The sequence below is a fragment of the Macaca nemestrina genome, chromosome 3 (assembly GCF_043159975.1).
Source record: "Macaca nemestrina isolate mMacNem1 chromosome 3, mMacNem.hap1, whole genome shotgun sequence".
Lineage (NCBI taxonomy): Eukaryota > Metazoa > Chordata > Mammalia > Primates > Cercopithecidae > Macaca > Macaca nemestrina.
In genome coordinates, this window is record NC_092127.1 from 88,236,956 (window position 1) to 88,254,839 (window position 17,884).

At 37.6% G+C, this 17,884-nt stretch overlaps 1 long non-coding RNA gene across 1 annotated transcript in view; it reads left to right on the forward strand.

Moving 5' to 3' along the window:
• Positions 1 to 14,780, forward strand: part of LOC139362185 (uncharacterized) — a 35,528-nt gene extending 20,748 nt beyond the window's left edge. Inside the window, exons 2-3 of the long non-coding RNA XR_011620562.1 lie at positions 12,814 to 12,884; positions 14,672 to 14,780. This is a non-coding gene — a long non-coding RNA (uncharacterized lncRNA). The remainder of the gene's footprint in view (positions 1 to 12,813; positions 12,885 to 14,671) is intronic.
• The last annotated feature ends 3,104 nt before the right edge of the window (positions 14,781 to 17,884 follow it).

Here is a 17,884-nt window from a genome sequence, read left to right on the forward strand (position 1 = left end):
CAGTGTCACTGTTATCTATTGATGCATAATGAGCCTTACCAAAACTTAAACAACTTAGGTGGCTTCAAACAAGAACAGCATTTACTTATCTCACGAGTCGGTAATTTGGACAGGGCTTGGTGGGGACAGTGTGTTTCTGTTCCACTGGGCATTAGTTGGGGTGGTTGGAAGGCTAGATTTGGGAATCACCTGAGTTTCACTCACTTGCATTTCAGGTGCCTTGTTTGAGTGGAAGCAAACAGCTGGGGACTGAGGCTTCTGGGGTATCTCTGTCTATCTTTGTGTGGTCTTTTCATATGATTTTTCCAGCATGGTTGCTTCAGGGTAGCAGGTAACTGTGTGTTTTCCTTGTCAGTTCAGACTACCAGGCGTACAGAGAAAGAGAGAGAAAGAAAAAGAGCAAGAGAAAGCAAGAGTGTGCCAGAGGGACACTTTATAGCATTTTACTACCCAGCCTTGGCAACCGCGCCATACAGCATCACTTCTGCCACATTCTACAGGTTAAGCCAGTCACAAATGCTGGCCAGGTTCAAGGGTGGGGGATATGGGCTTCACACCCTGATTGGAAAATGGCAAGGACTGAAGAGCAAGTGGAGCTCTAAACATTCTTGGTGCCATTTTTCAGAAATACAATCTGCCACAGTCTCATTGTTGGATTTATTCAGGTTTGGGAACAGAGTTCTCGAAGGGGTGGATTAGAGGTGAGGATGAGAATTTAAGTTCCAAGCTGAAAAATGGTGTTGGTTTTGTGAATTAGTGGAAAGTGTGGTGAGTTTAGAGTCCACAGATCTGGGTTTAAAACACAATTCCATGACACCCTGAATGTGAGGCCATAAGAGTGTTACTAAACCTTGATGAACCTCAGACTCCCTATCTGTCAAATAACACTACTTACTCCTCAGTATTGTTGCAAAGATTTTTATCTTAATTACTATTACTTAATGTATAAGTAATAGTGCCTATTATACTATAAAGTTCTATAAAATATTTGTGTAACCCAAATATCAGACACTTGGCATCTTTAGTCTTCCAGGATTTGAGGGTCATACTTCTCTCAAAGTATTTCAAAAACTGTCTTGAGCTATGTGCAGAAAAGAGTTAGCAAAGCAGGCATGAGTCTGTTATCCTTAGAAAGTCTGCTTTCAAGGTTGGCTCTTGACTGGCATCTGGTAACTTGGATTCCAGGAAGCTTCCCAACATTTCATGTTAAGAATGACTCACTGTGTCTAAACTGTGCAAACAATGTAGTTTATGTTGAACACCTACTTTCCTTCTGAAAATCTGGAATTTCAATATGTTCTAGGCACAGGGTGCCTACATGGCCAACCCCCAATAAAAACTTTGAACACTGAGTCTCTAATGAGCTTCTCTGGTGCACACATGTTGTCATGACTTGTTGCTGGAGGAATTAAATACATTCTGTGTGATTCCACTGGGAGAGGTCTCTTGGGAGCTTTGTTTCCTTTGGACTTTGCCTCCTGTTCCTTTTCCTTTGCTGATTTTGCTTTATATCTTTTAACTGTAATAAATTATAGCTCTGAGTAGAACTATATGCTAAGTCCTGTGAACCCTTGCAGCAAAACACTGAACCTAGGGATGATGTTAGGGAGCCCTGACACAAACACCTAGCCCATAATTAGCAAGAATTCAATTCTCAGGGGACTCTTTTTTTCTCCTGGTAACCTCTTGTTCCAGTTTCTTACTTGTTGACATGTTTTTCTTTCTTCCTGCATCTTTGCTTGGACTGCCCTTTTTAAAAAAATTGAGAGGAAAACTAGTGGTAAAATGGACCTCTGTCCTCTTTATTTCAAAATAGCACCAGAAGGCAATGGGTGGAATAGGGTTTTTCTAAAGTTTGGAGGCGATGAAGGAGGATTACTATACAGCCCCAGCATACAGTTTAATATTCACTATTGACATCCCACATTTAAGAACCCCTCAGCCAACAGCAGCACCAGAAAATTTTCTCTGACCATTGTGTTCTTTACAGATATTACTTTGTATCTTCCTGTCTACTCTTTGTAGTCTCTGCACAGGTCCTTCCTTACCCTTCAGCAATGCCCCCAGGACCTCCAGTTTCCTACTTAGGTATGCAGAGCTTTTGAGCTTGCTTCCTCTACATGTCCTGGACCCTGCAGATCCTGCCTGGGGCACATACTGGGGAAAACTCAAAATAATCAAAATAGCAAGACAAGATGTGGTTTTCTAAGGCAACAACAATTGAAGTAAGAATTTTATTTTTCCCACTGGACTTATTTTGAATGTTTCTATTATAATCAATTTTTCAGTGATATAAATGTTGGTATTTTATATATATTAGTATATATATATACACACACACACATGCACACACATATATAGGATATATATGATATATATATAGATTATATATGTACACTATGTTTTTCAAGGAACACATATTTGGCCTAGCAAATTAATATTACCTGTTTTACCATCACTGGTTCTTTTCCTGCCTTTAGTTGTAACTTGAGGTCACCTAAGGGAGGCTTAGAATTCAACTAATGAAAAAATAATGGATTCCACTATGTTTACATTTGAAGAAGCTTTAAGGAACAGGAATATTTTTCTGTTTCCTCTGCCAATATTTTGACCAGCCTTTGGGCAGATTTTGCAATACCCTTCTTTCCTACATTTTTCTTTTCCTTTCTTCTACCCATTTCTTGATGTAATCCCCTGCAATGCAGAGTGAAGGAGGAACCAACATTTACTGAACACCTGTAATGTACCAGGTATGACTCCAGGCTCTGTGTGTGTATGTGTGTGTTGGTATCGCTTCATTTCATTTTCAAAACAGCTGGAGAGACATAGGCATTATTCTCAATGTTACATATTTGGAAACCAAGACTGAGAAGTTAATAAACTTGGCAATTGCTGCATAATCAGTAAGAGGGGCAGAGGGATTTATAACTTAGGTCTTTCTGATTCTAGGACATTTACTCTTTTCTAGCCTATGCTGAAAGGGAAGGATACAGAACTGTGCTAAATAGTCCTTTTTTTTTTTCTTTTAAAACCTATGAAACATGACTATTTTTTATTCATGAGACATCCTCATCTGCAAATCTGAGCAATTCTTTTTTTTCCTTTAAAGTAATCTTTGCATACGTTTTTCTAAGATGTTAAATCTCTATTTGGGGTTTTATTTTATGTGTGAAAAAGTAAAGACTCATGCATTAGCATACCCTTTTCCTCCACTGCACTTAATGTTCAATTAGGGCAATTAACTCATCAGGATGTGACTTGTAGCATATAATGTTGGCACTGCCTTCACCATGGATGTCACCGGTGTGCTCAGCCTTCTCACAGAAGCACTGCATTTGGCTCAGGTATTTTTAGCCCATCTTTGGATTTTTTTTTAAACCATGTACTGTTACAAGGTGGGAAGACAGATTCACAGTTCGGTTTTGAGATGAAACTGGTGGTAACGAGTCTTTTGAAAATAACAAACCTGATGCTCCCCTTTGCATGTGTACATATTCCTGGGATATGCCTTGTGGGAGGGTTGCAGAGCAGAGAAAGCTGTCTTGCCCTCTGCCAGGGTTCTTTCAGTTGGTGTTAGTCAGGTCGAGGTCTGAGCAGAAGAGAGAAGCTCAGAGCCTGGGAGAGTTCTGCTTCCTGACTTTACAGCTAGAAAAATTAATTACACAAGCCATATCGACTGCATGCCTCACATATAGCCAAATAATTAAGACAAAACAGAGGAGCTTGAGGCTGCAGTGAGCTGTGATTGCGCCAGACTGGCAGGTCTGAAGAGCCCCTGAGTCTGGCAGATGCAGAAAGAGGACAATGCTCCCAAGTGTACCAGGCAGAGGTGATGCCTGGGACAGACCCCTACTCATAGGCTACAGATGTTTTGTTTATAGGTCAGCTTCCATCCTTTGAAAGTGTGACAGTCACTCCCATTGATGTGTATTACTGTGAACTTACTAGAATCTTTGAGAATTTAGACATACAGAGCTGCAATAGCTTTATGATGGATTTGGAGTTAAGAGGACAATTTTTACACCTCATTTTATTCTACTCTTGTAAAGTCACTTAACTACACCGATTCTTAGGACTCTCATCAATAAAACAGAGATCATCTCAATGCCTATATTCCGGGAGCACTGAAACTATACATTTCAAAGTGCTTTGGTATCAGTAATGTGCCAGGCATGTGTTTTTTGTTGTTATTATAGGTGTTGTTTTTCCTGTTTGGATATAGAGCTTCTGTTCAACCAACTAGAGTTAGGCCTGCCCTAATTCTTTAAAGCTTTGGTAGAGAGAATGATGCCCCATGAGCCTACTGAGAAAACATTTGCCATCATGAGCTGCACCCTGAGGATAGTTCCTAGGCTTTCCCCAGTCTCAAGCCTGATTCTCAATTAGAGGTGTGAGAGCTCTGTAGAGTTTATAACACCATTACCACCTCATTAGAGGCTCCAAACCTACAAGTCACTGTTTCAATACCCCAATAGAGAGAGAAGTAAAACTGACAACAGGCTTCAGAAAATCAATGACAAGACCTTGAGGCACATTTGCTTTCCTAATAAATTGGCATTGCCCAAGATGATGTGATGACAGCTGTGGGAAACTCTCAGGGCTCATACATTGGTCGATTCATGCACTTCCTTCCTAAAACAGTACAGTTCAGGTGTTTTCAGCTTCCTCCCCTTCTAGAGTTTCCCATTCTGCGTAACTTGGCAGGTGGCTACACCTGAACCACTTTGGTTTTCTCACAAGTGAAGCTTGATGCCGATGAGCTTTAATGATTGACAGGACTGACTTTCGAGATCCGGTATACACTGTCCCCAGTTATAAGATGTATGCCTTTAGATAAACTACTTAACCTCTTAAGTGAATTAATTAAGGTCACATTGGCTCCTGTAACAAATATATGACAGAAACTTAACACAGTCGGGATTTATTTCTTACTTAAGTAAAACTCAGAATGGTTGATGGTTGTTCCTGTTCCAATGGGTGACTCCACCTAACTTGTACCTCCTCCATCTTTACCATATAATTCTCAGGTTTCTATGGATGGTACATGCTGAGTGTTAATGGTCCAGCCCTCATGGTAGCAAAATATTTTTTCTTCACACATTCTACTGTATTTAGTTACGTGGTCACACCAACATGCAAAGGTGGCTTCCCATCTAGTCTCCAGTTATGTGCCCAGGAAAAGAAAAAATAAGTTTGGTGATTAGGGGAAAAAGCAAGATAAACATAGAAACAGTCTCCCAAGAATTGTGAGCAATATGCATGATAATGGATGAGAATGTGACACACAGTTAATGCTTAATAAACATAGCATTATGATGATGTGCCAACTAAAAATTTGATATAATAATTTTCAGAACTGAAAGTCTAGATTAATATTCATAGTAGTTCAGTTGCCACAGGTGAAAATCAACATTTCATGAGTAGTAATTCAGAAACGATAACAGAAGCTCAACTTTATCAGGCATGCCATATGACAGCACTGTAGCAACATTTACATGAAAACTCTCTCAAGGCTGGGCATGGTAGCTTATACCTGTAATCCCAGCACTTTGGGCGGGAGTATCTCTTGAACTCAGGAGTTCAAGGCCAGTGCCTAGGCAACACAGAGCCCCTGTTTCTACTTAAAAAAAAAAAATTAGCTAGGTGTGGTGGCACATACCTGTAGTTCCAGCTACTCAGGAGGCTGAGGCAGGAGAATCACTTGATCCCAGGAATTGGAGGCTGCAGTGAGCTCTGACTGTGCCACTGCATTCCAGCCTCCATGACAGAGTGGAATCCTGTCTCAAAAACAAACAGACAAACACAATCTCTCTCAGTTAGGTATAATATTATTATGCTCATTCACAGAGAGGTTCAGAAACTTGTTCGGAGCCACCCAGGCAGTAAGTGACATAGTTGTGACAGACAGTAAGTAATGACTATCAGCACACTCATTGCTATTCTCTAGACTGGACAGACAGCCTCTCCATAAGCTCCAAGTGTAAGGAATTGTGCTCATTTCCCAGCTGAGTAATCTCAGAGCCAGAGGTGTTTTAAGTTAATCAGAATTTTCCAGGTGTGTTTCTAACATCTATGTGAACACAAGCTAGAAAGGCATAGGCCTAAGTTTATAGAAATCTACAAACTGCAATGACATGAGCAGAAATATGCTGTTGACAACATGCTTCAAACGTATGTATCATATGTAAGTGTAGTTGAATACTTCTTTGATAAATTAATCATATTCCCCATTTACTTCTTTCTTTTTTCCTAATTCAAGTAGGAAATTAGTTCTATTTAATTGCTTCAGCTGAAGATTGAGGCAAGGTAGAAATCAGAGGTAGATTTCTAATCTCTCAGGTTCTGTCATTCCAAAAACATTTAAGCCCTTAGTGGACCTAAGCAAAAATGGAGGAAATGTTAGGACAAACATTAGAAAGAGGCTAGGGTCCACACAGAGTAGAAAAAAAAAATTCCTATGAACTGGAAAGAGAAGACAGGGGGCAGGTAATGGGAATAGAAGGATTGCTGTCTCCAAAGGAGAGGAAACCTGGGTTCTGTTTACTACGCAGATTCACAGAACAGCAGCTAGATTGAGAGTTTGCCAGGAAGCCTATACAGATGAGACCATAGGCAGCCTCACAAAGATTTCTTCTATCTCAGGGTTGTACAGAAGCAACACACTGGAGTGCTTCTCAAATCTAATGTGCGTATCGATCACCTGGGATCTAACTAAAATGCAAACACTGATTCAGGAGGCCTGGATTGGAACCCAAGATTTTGCTTTTCTTTCAAGTTCCCAGGTGGTAACAAAGTTGCACACTTAGAATAGCAATGATCTACAGTGTCATCAGACTTAAATGGGCCACATGGACAGGAAAAAGCACGTAGGAGTTGTGTATGAGCTGAAACATCCTCTGTGACTGTTCAAATATCATTTGAGTCAATACCATCCAATACTTCATTCAAGAGCCTAGTGCAAGTTAGTTTCCCCTTGGTTCATTCTCCCCTGTGTCAACAGCCACTACCATCACCAGTGACATGCAACAGAGTTCAAGGTCATTAGAATCCTGAGCTTTTGCTCCACCTTCATCTGACTTATTCCATACGAACACCATTAGGACATGCTCCTGTGACACTCTTATGACCAAGCAAAGGAGCACAGAGCCTTGAAACTCCAGTGAGTGGCAGTGATGGTGGAAGTCCCCCACACTCATGCTAGGAAAGCAATCCCCAAACCATAATGAGCCACAAGAATAAAGCACTGGCTCAACAAACCAGAGTTTGCATTATGGCTTATACCTACCAACTTGCCAGGTAGGTAATCTTGAGAAATATGTTTAATATTACTAAACTTCATTTACTTCATTAGTTAAATGGGGCTTTTGTAAGAAGTAAATGAGGGAAGATTTCAGGTTCTTTCTACATGGTATGAGTGACAGCTGAGTCAAATGAGTCAGCAAGGGAAGGAGTCAGATAGATACCCGAGGTCTTCTTAAAATAGTTTAGAGAAGCCTTTTTTGACAACTCCAGTGATTAATCTCAGAGGTATGTTCAGTCAGTTTAGTTTGCAAGATGTAGAATTCCTTTCATAAAGGCATAAAGGCCTTAAAGGGGGCCACCTGCAAGCCTTATTTCTCTATCAATGAACGATTTGTCTCTCATCCTACCTTTGCCTTGAGGCTACTTATCTGTAAAACAAGTTCCCTTTTACATCAGCTATGTAGTTCAAAGTCAAGACTATTTCCCTTAGGTAACCTTGATCTAAAGGAAAGTAATTACTTGATATCAAGGCTGTGTCTTATGATTCAGATTAAACAAATCAGATCTAGACGAAATTGACAATAAATAGTGTTTCTTGCATCTCTGGAACACACTCTCTTGAACCTGCTCCTTCTCTGTTTCTCAGCATGCAGCACTTTGCTCAACAGATTCTGCCACATTTGGTCTTAGGAAGATGTATTTTGTCATAGATGCACAATCACTGACATGCTCAAAGTGGTATTTAGAAAAAAAAAAATCTGCAATTTTCTCATCACATGAATAAGTTTAAAAAGTGGCCACAGGGATAGGAGCAACAACAAACACAGCATCAGTGGAGAATCCTATGAGCTGGTTCTTTCTTTCTTTCTTTCTTTCTTTTTTTTTTTTTTTTTTTTTTTGACAGAGTCTAGTTCTGTCACCCAGGCAGTGGCTCAATCTTGGCTCACTGCAACCTGTGCCTCCTGGGGTTCAAGCAATTTTCCTACCTCAGCCTCCCAAGTAGCTGAGATTACAGGTGTGTGCCAACATGTCCGGCTAATTTTTTTGTATTTTTGGTAGAGACTGGGATTTGCCATGTTGGCCTGGCTGGTCTCAAACTCCTGACCTCAAGTGACCCACCCACTTTCGCCCTTCAAAGTGCTGAGATTACAAGCGTGAGCCACCGGACCCGGCCAAGTGAGCTAGTATTTCTAATGAAGTACATTTCTAATGAGACATTAGAGACATGAGACAATTCTAATGAAACATTAGAAATGTCTCATTTTCTCCTTTTCTAAGGGAGCATAGGACAGTTGCAACAACAACATTAATGACTATGCAAATTAAACTTTCTCACACCATACTAGGGAAGGGAATACTTTGAACATTTTCATTTATAACAACAGCAATAGCTACACCAGCAATGCCATGTACTAATTGTTAGTTATGGTCCAGGCACTATGCTAAGTCCTTTAAATGTAACATCTAGTTCAATGCTCACAAAATTCTTGCAGTGGTAGCACTAAAACCATATTACATTTTCCCCATGAAACATTTACTAATTTCCTCAAGTTACCAAACAATTTTAACTTAATAATATTGTTAGTAGCTAACATTTATTTAGTGCTTACTATGTGAGAATCTTTGTGTTAAGGTGTCATATTTTCCCTATGATCCACTAAACCTAAAGCTCCATGAGGTTAGATATTTTTCTCTCCTATTTTTTACTGTTGTATTATTAACAATGATAACAGTTCCAGGCATGGAGCAGATGCTTGATAAATATTTACTGAATGAATGAATGAATCTCATGATACCTTTTTATTTTACAAATGACAAAAATTTAAAAATAGAGAGTTAAATAATTAGCCCAAGGTCACACAGCTAGTCAGGAGTGAAAATATGAACCCAGTCTGACTTCAATTTTTCATATTTAGACACCATTTCATACCTCTGATGGTATCATTGGTGTAATTAAGTGTATAACTATGATTGATGAAACTCTGTATGTCCAGGAGTGCTGAGGTGATGCTTGCATGGCTTATGTGATCAAAATCTTTGTAGTTTGCCTGCAGTTTTTTTGTTGAGATCTTGAGTTTTGAGTGATGTGCTGAAGGAGCAAGGGGCATAGTTTTATGAAAAAGGTATAGGAAGGACATTCCTGAGAGAAGAGAGTGAGTACAAATGGGCCCAAATTCAGAAACAGGACTTGTGTCTGGGTGTTAAGCAAGCTTGTATAACACAAGAGACAGATCTAAATGTGAGTAGAGAAGAAGAAGCTTAACTGAAAATGGATGTGCCAAATAGAAACCTTCTTCATGATTAAGAATTTAGAAGGAGCATAAGGAATGACTGAAGTCAGCCGTAGGCTTTTAGGCCAGGAAACAGTATTATCACACTATATTTAAGAAAATGGTTTTTGTGGTTATGTGCAGCATAAAGTTTTGAAGGTAGAGATACAGTTAGAAAGTTTTAGTGGTAGACTAAAATCCAAGGTGATTAAAATCTTTGCTGCAATTGTCTCTTGAAAATGGAAATGATGACATCTAGGGAAATGTTTCAGAAACAAAACAAAACAAAACAAAAAACCCTGCAGGACCTTTCCTTGGCTTGGATATTGGGTGCGACATAAAACTTTCTTAGCATTAATGTAATATCAGTACTTTGCTTTCTAAGACACTATAGAGAAGGTATATTCTTCACCAAGGGTTACATGAATAGGAGGAGATCAGCTTGACCAGTTATGGGTCACAAAGCTGGCATGTGCAATGGCCAGAATGTGGCTCATTTACAGGTTTTGTTAGGATAACACAGTGTTTAATTAATTTCAATGACTGCAGTAAACTCACCAGAGGCCCCTCTATGCTGTTGTCTTATGTATAACAACATTACATAATAATTTTACCTACCTGGACTCAAAATGCATTTGAATTTGCAACCTCTGTCTTAGATATTTTTTGAGATTCCTTTACAGCAAATTTACAATACTGTGCTTCTGAATGGTAGCAGAATTACAAAAATTGCCTTTGCCTTTCATCCTGTGGCAGCATGGTTACACAGCTCCCACACACAGCTCTTGCAATTATGCAAACTTTTTGGAGCAGAAGAAAATAGTGTTGTTTCCATGTCAGTGTGTGGGCTACAAAAAGAACATGAGGATTCTCTGATTCTGTTGAAAAGTGAGCTGGGAAGGAGAATGCAGAAAAATGGTAACAAACCTGTGGTCATGAGGTCTTAGTCAAGAATAATCTTTAAAGAAAATCTACCTCCGTGAACAGAGGGGCATGACAATAGGTAAAATTAAAGAACAGGATTTGATGTGTTTTTTTGGAGTCACATGAGTGACCAGCTGTGACCTATGGGCCTCTCAGGCAAACTCAGGAAAGCACCAGAGTTCGAGGAGGCTAATATCCAGAGAAGGCTAAGAGAAACTATACATTTTTTCCACCTTGGCTTAAATTTTTAATTATATGGTTCTATCTTTCTCAATTGAAGTAATGGACAGCAGGAAGCTGCCGATGGCCTGTAAAATCTGGAAGGTATAAAGATGTAGCCAAAATGAGGAAATGTGCAGAGAAACCAATGTGAAACAAGGTTGACACAAAAAAGATTTCAGGCCAATCAAGGGAGCATGGCCAACATTTTCTCTCAGTGCAGAATGCACATGTGGTTTTAAAAATGATTAATTTGTCAAAATACATATCCTCTGGAAAAAGTCTTGAAGGCTGGTTGTGCATGTTCTCTTTACATCTTGGCAGAAGATCACCTGATTTCCTTTCCAAGAAAACAAGTGTAAAAGCTACTATTTTTTATTTTTCAGATAAAACTGAGCACATCTTTAAGTACATTTTGTAGAGTTTAAGCCACCCCCTCCCGCCCCCTTCTGTGCTGCATTGCCAGCTTTTGCATGGTACTTGAATGCCTTATTTTAACCCTGACTTTTGTTATCCATAGAACTATGTGAAACCACATTTTGTAACTTTAAGCTCTGTCTTTACAGAGACTATACAGCTTCAGAAATGCTGGGTTGGTACATGGAAACCTTGTGTTCAAAGATTATAATTATTTTGTACCAAGGCAATAATATGGGAGTATACAATGTAATCAAAATTCTTTCAAAGTACCCTATTTAGATATTCAGCTTTCTAATACTCTGAATGTTTACAGGTTATAGCCTTAGTATTATCTCAGGATCAAGGAAATTTTATGGGTAGCCAAATTATAACTTTCTTTTTCGGACAACAAATACATGATTTATCCAAGAAGAAAAGGAGAACATGGGAAACCTTTCATTTGAAGATAACTTTAAATGATAGCATCTTAATCCGTGGATCTAATACACTCTTATTTTCTAAATACAATCAACCCATATTGACTAACTATAATATATCCAATACCATGATTAGTGCTTTTGCATTTATGAAGTAGTTATTCTCTCTATAGCTCTGTAGGGATAAATATCATTAGTATTGTCCTCATTTTAAAAATGGAAAACACTGATTTTTAGAGGAATTTGCCTCAGATTACATGGTTAACAAATGAGAGTGGGAACTTCAACTCCAACTCTAATATTTATTCCGTGATATGCAGACAAACCTTTGTTCACAATGTCTATTTTTCGAAAGAGTTTTCTAACAATCTCCTTTTGAATAATTTCAGCACACTGGATTTCTAACAACCTTATTAGTTTCTCTAGTTGTGTATTCTTTCTGTGTGTGTGTATAGAAGAGTTAAAGGGGTCAACTATTTTGTGAAACAAAATATTCAATATTCTTTGGAAACATTTGCTTAATCATAATCTACTCCTGATTTAAGGATGTCAGCTAATTAAACAAAATACTTAATAAATTCAAGTAATATCTGTTTTTCCCCCAAACTTAATGCAACCAATGTAGTTTACCTCATCTATTGAATATTGCAAAAGCTTTTTTGCCTTGTTTATTCACATCTACTTTTGCCAATATATTTTGAATGCTGCTGTCAGCATACAAAATAAAGCCCCATTATCATCATTTTATTCTTCTACCTAGAAATTTTAGTGGTTAAAAAACTATTCCCATGTGAGAGTTCCCAGCCTTCCCCGATTTCCCATACCTATCACAAACATTCTTGCCTTTGCTTGTTTCACTTCTCCTCTTTCTTCAATCTTGAAAGAGTTTTTAACTTAGATCTAACAGAAAAGGTAAAAAAACTCCATCACTGATTTCACAGAACTCTAATTAAAATTAAACATTTTCAATTATAAATGTAAGTAGCAACAAACCACAGTAGTATTAATACATCCTGAGCTTTTCACCAACAGAAATCATAGATATTCACTTCTGTCAGGCAAACCCTTCTACTCCTAATGAAAAAGAAAAATCATAGATATTCATATATCATATTTTGATTTTTACAGGTATCTCAACATACTATTTCTACTAATCATGACTTTGTAGTTATATGAGTTATTAATCCTATCACTAGTTTTTGTTACTCAAGGTATTAATAAAGAATCTATATTGCTATGATGTAGTTTTGTTTTTAATATTTTGATAACTGTATTTTAATATATTTAATTTCCTTTGTGATCTAATGTATATTTTATTTTAGGTATTTACGAACATTGTTCTGGCTCAGCATGGAGGCTCACACCTGTAATCCCAGCACTTTGGGAGGCCGAGGTGGGTGCATTACTTGAGGTCAGGAGTTTGAGACCAGCCTGACCAATGTGGCCAAACCCTGTCTCTACTAAAAATACAAAAATTAGCCAGGCATGGTGGCATATGCCTGTAATCTCAGCTACTCGGGAGGCTGAGGCATGAGAATCGCTTGAACCCAGGAGGCAGAGGGTGCAGTGAGCTGAGATTGTGCCACTGCACTCCAGCCTGGGTAACAGAGTGAAACTATGTTAAAAAACAAAAAACAACAACAACAAAAAAACATTGTTCTGAGCTAAGGACCATAGACGTCACTTTCACCAGACTGTCTATTCAATGGTATAAAAAAGGTCACATGTCCCTACTATAGGGAGAGTCTAATGTTTTCTAGGGCCTACAAGACTCTATAAAGCAGAGATGATATATTAATAGAGGAGGGTGAACAGAGAAAAGGAGGAGAGATGAAGCCCAGGGCAAGGAAATCAGGGAAATGTGGGGAAGATAATATCAAGTGTTTTATGGGTTGGCGTGGAGAAATAGAAGGTGAAAAGTTAGGGATGGGGGAAAGTAAGGAAGGTAAGAAAATAGGTGAAAAATGAAAAGGAGAATTTTGAAGGGTTGGTTTTATTGCAAATGAGATCCCATTTGATCCTCTTAGAAAAATATTTAAAAATTGATTTGCTTTAATTGAAATTAAAAAATTTTGTTTCTGGACTATCTTCTTTGAATCTACTCAATTCATAACTGGGCTACAAGAACACTGGAATTTAATTGGGTTACACCTTTAGTGGCTTGCCGATGAACTCCTTCAAGAAAAAGTGATATTAAGTAGCTTGGCATAAAAGGCCTCCAAATTGTATCCACCTACCTGTACAAATGTACATGCCCTCATTTCCCATTATCAGTCCCCTATTTGAGCTGAGAAATACCTTTTACTATCTTTTGATCATCCTCAGTCACAGCCTACTAATGTGCCTCTGCCCTTTCTAGTTCTCTGCCTGAATTGCCTCATTTCCACCCTTTCTACAGTCTTCTCAATAACCTAAATGTGACTTTTCTACCTCCATAAAATTTTCTGCAATTACTACACAACAATAGTCAGCAAACTTAATCTCGAAAGGATCAGAGAGTAAAGATTAGACTTTGTGGGCCAAAACAAGTCTTTGTTGCAGCTATTCAACTCTGTCCTTCTAGCACAAAAGAATTCATAGAATATAAGTAAGTGGATGACTGTGGCTGTGTTCCAAAACCATTTTATATACAAAAACATACGGTGGGCCAGATTTTATACATTGGTTATAGTTTGCTGGTTTCTACTCCAGATCACAGCAATCTCTTCCTTTCTCTGAACTCTATTACTAGCTAATTTCATAACCTCACATTCAGTTCTATTACAGCCCTACCCTATTGGTTACACTCTTTACTATAAACTTCTTCAGGGATTAATTTGGAAATTTGGGTTCTATTGTTGAAGAAAGAAATGAATAAATTATTTCATGTCAGTGAGGTAGATGTGTTAGACCTGCACATATTGATGTAAATATTTCTAGTCCCCTATGTCTGTCAATAATTCAGCTTCAATCACATGTAATTGCCAATTTGGAAAAACCAGCCCCACAACTGTCAAGATACATTTAGAGCTTTTCAAAAACACTGATATGGTTGACTTGTACTTCAGAGAAGAATTAATAATTTTTTACCTATGCCGAAATATTTTTCTGTTCTTCATATCTGTTTTGTAAAACTCATTAAAGGTGAATTATCAGGAACTGAGTATTTCACTGATACATTTGCATGAATTTCACTGGCAGATATACTTGTCATAAGTGCTGATTACTTTCCAGAAGGATAACATTTGGGATCAAGAAGCTCAAGTTTTAGACCCAGATCCATCTACTAACTCTGCTATTAACTCTGTACCATTGGGTAAGTCATTTAATATTTTGGATCTTTGCTATTCTGTAATAACAGGATAATACACTTATCCACTACCTAACAATGAACAATGGACAATGATGTGAAACTGCTTTGTAATAGGTAAAGTAATATAAATGTCATTTGATGATGCTATAATCACATTGGGGATCCTTCGTTTAGTAGACATTATTATATTAGTTACAATATATATAAACATGTCTAAATACATACAGTCACAAAATTGTTTAATACTTGCTATTCTAGAATAGAGTTTAGGGGAGTTTTAGCCCCATAGCATTGGCATTCTGGAAGCATTGGACCAAGTGAAAGGAAATTGTTGAAGGTAAATCGAAAACATCAAGGTCAAATCAAGAACTCTCCCTTGCCCCCCCTAAATTTAAATAGATTCAAGACAGAGTGAAAAATCTAACTTGATGTCTATGACAGTACCTTAGGGGGATCTAGATTGAATACAGCAGATAGGAAACATACACGAAAAATACAGAAAGGACATACTTGGGGTGTGAGGTAGAGAACCAGACTGATTCAGGAGATCTTTCTGACAGCAATCATCAAAGGCTGAAGACAGGCTCAGCCCTGGCAAGAGTAAAGCATGAGGGGCGAACCACAGCTGGAAAAATGAACCATGGAACTAGCCTCTTCTTACTCAATTTTCAGAGGAAGGGGGCAGTCTTGGTGGGCAAGACCAGGTCAGAAGCTTATTAGCTAATAGGAGCCAGAGGCCATACCACTTGACACTTCCACATCTTCACAGAGATGGTGTGATACAATAAAGACAATAGGGCTTTGAAGCCAGTTGCTTGAATCTCAAATTTTCTCCTTTTATTAGTTGTGTGATGGTAGTTTTCTCTAAACTTCATCTCTTCATCTATAAGATACTGTAAATAAATTGCCTAATGCAAGGTTGGACAAGTAGATGGCAATAAACAAATATTAGTTCTTCTTAAGACAACCTGCATCTGGTTTTAAGACAGCAAAATATTATTTCCAACCTAATTTGCTGGTTTGGTGAAAATTCCTCAGATTTTGTTAGACTAGCGTGTCATTTTTGAGCAGACTTCAGGTGACTGGTTGAGCATTGTGTGTAGTTGGGAAAAATTAGATGGAATAAGAACATTTAGATTTTTTTAAAGCTTATGTTTTTTGTTCTTAATTATAGTTTGGGCAGGACCTATTTCTTGTTTTTAGGTAAGTACACCTATTGGAAAATGTGTTAATTTATACATATCAATTGCAATGTATCAAATTCCATTCACACATTTTACATGTTGGCTTTGCTACAGCAGCCATTTCCTGGATTCGATACAAATTGAAAATTTGAAAGCCTAGTGTGAGTGTTTGTGTTATGTAATAATTTTCCATCTGTTAACTTAGAATTATATACATAGATCTTTGCATTTTTCTTTCCTGTCTCCTAGACATGAACTATAAATAGACTTATTAGGATTAACTTCTGTATTTATTTCCTGCAATTTTTGACGTTTATTTGCTTTTTTTGGTAGTATTCCTTTAAATTCCATAAACTTAATTATCAAGTTAAAATTATTGTTTTCTTAAAAGCATCTCTGTGTGATATTTTTATGTTTTGGAGTATACAGGTTTTTATATATATTAAACAGAGTATTAATTATCACTCTCTATATTAATCAGACTGAATTGTTTTAGCTGAAGGCAATAATTCTTTCTTCTTTAAACAGATTGGAAGTTACTAGGGAACATTATATGGTTCGCAGAATCACTGGGAGAACTGGAGAAACAGACTCTTAAGTGTTTAGGAGCAATAACAGAGCTTCATTTCTGAACTGGCCTGATTTGGTTGCTGCTGCCACCATTGACTTCAAAACAATTCCAGCACACAACAAAAATCGATGCCTGGCTTCCTGTTCTCAGGAGCTCAGTTCTAAATCAAAGTCTCAGGAGATTCATCTGATTGATGGAATTTAAGGCACATGTCTGCACTCTACCTATAAAAGAGCCTGGGAAAATTTTACTTAAAATTTTAACTTAGGGAGGTGGAATTCAAAATATAGAAATCTATCAAAATGCGTGAAGTATTCAAAATTTTAGGAAAGCCTTGCATGGCATTAGTCCACTGCATTTTACACAGTCTTCTCAAGAATAGTGGAGACTATTGTTTTGAAAGTTTATTCAAAGGCTGACAAAAATTGTATTTACATCATTTTATTTCCATTTTTTATAACTCACATAAACACTCTTTCTCTCTATGGCTAGAAGGTCCTAATGTAATGTCCATAATTGAATTTCTCATCCTTGCACACTCCACCTCCATCTATATACTGTCCCCTAGTGCATATACTGCCCCCTATCATTGCTTTTTATCTTAGTAAATGCTATCATTATTCACTGAGAGGCAGCCTTGCTATCTATCTTTTTCTTTCATCTTTCTTCCCTACCTAATCACAAAGTCTTACAGATTCTGATTTTGAAATGTTTCTAATGTACCCACCACACTGGGCTTCTGCACTGTCATAGCTGTAGCCCAAGTGAACATCATCTTTTCCTAGATTACTGCAGTAATTTCTTAATTTATTTCCATGATTTTTCCTCATGTTATTTGTTAAGATCCCCTTTCACCAAAGAAGATGAGTTCCTCCTTTATATACTTAGATGGCAACCCATGTATTTCCTACAGAACTTATCACAATTACATTTTTACATTTGTAATTTATTAACTGTTGTTGTAAGTTTTAATATGTCCATGGTTCCCACTGAATTATAAACTCTCTGAAGGCAGGGACTGCAACTGTGCAGTGATAGGTTCCTTGTGTATAATGCAGAAACTTAATAAATATTGGTTTAAAGAATGTATGAATGGGCTTAGCATTATGTACCGACCTTGGAAGATTATATAAGTTTTTTCAGGGATTTCTTTCTATGGCTTAGAAGGCTCTAAATAATCTTTGCCCAGTGGTTGACCTTTGGGGGAATGAAACCATTTTTAGATTTGAACATCAATCCTCAAGGAAGTAACCAATGAAATAAAATAAAATACTGTAAAATAAAAGTGTATTCATTCCAGCTGGACCAATGTGTGCCCTTTTTTCATAAATGGGCCTCCATGACTA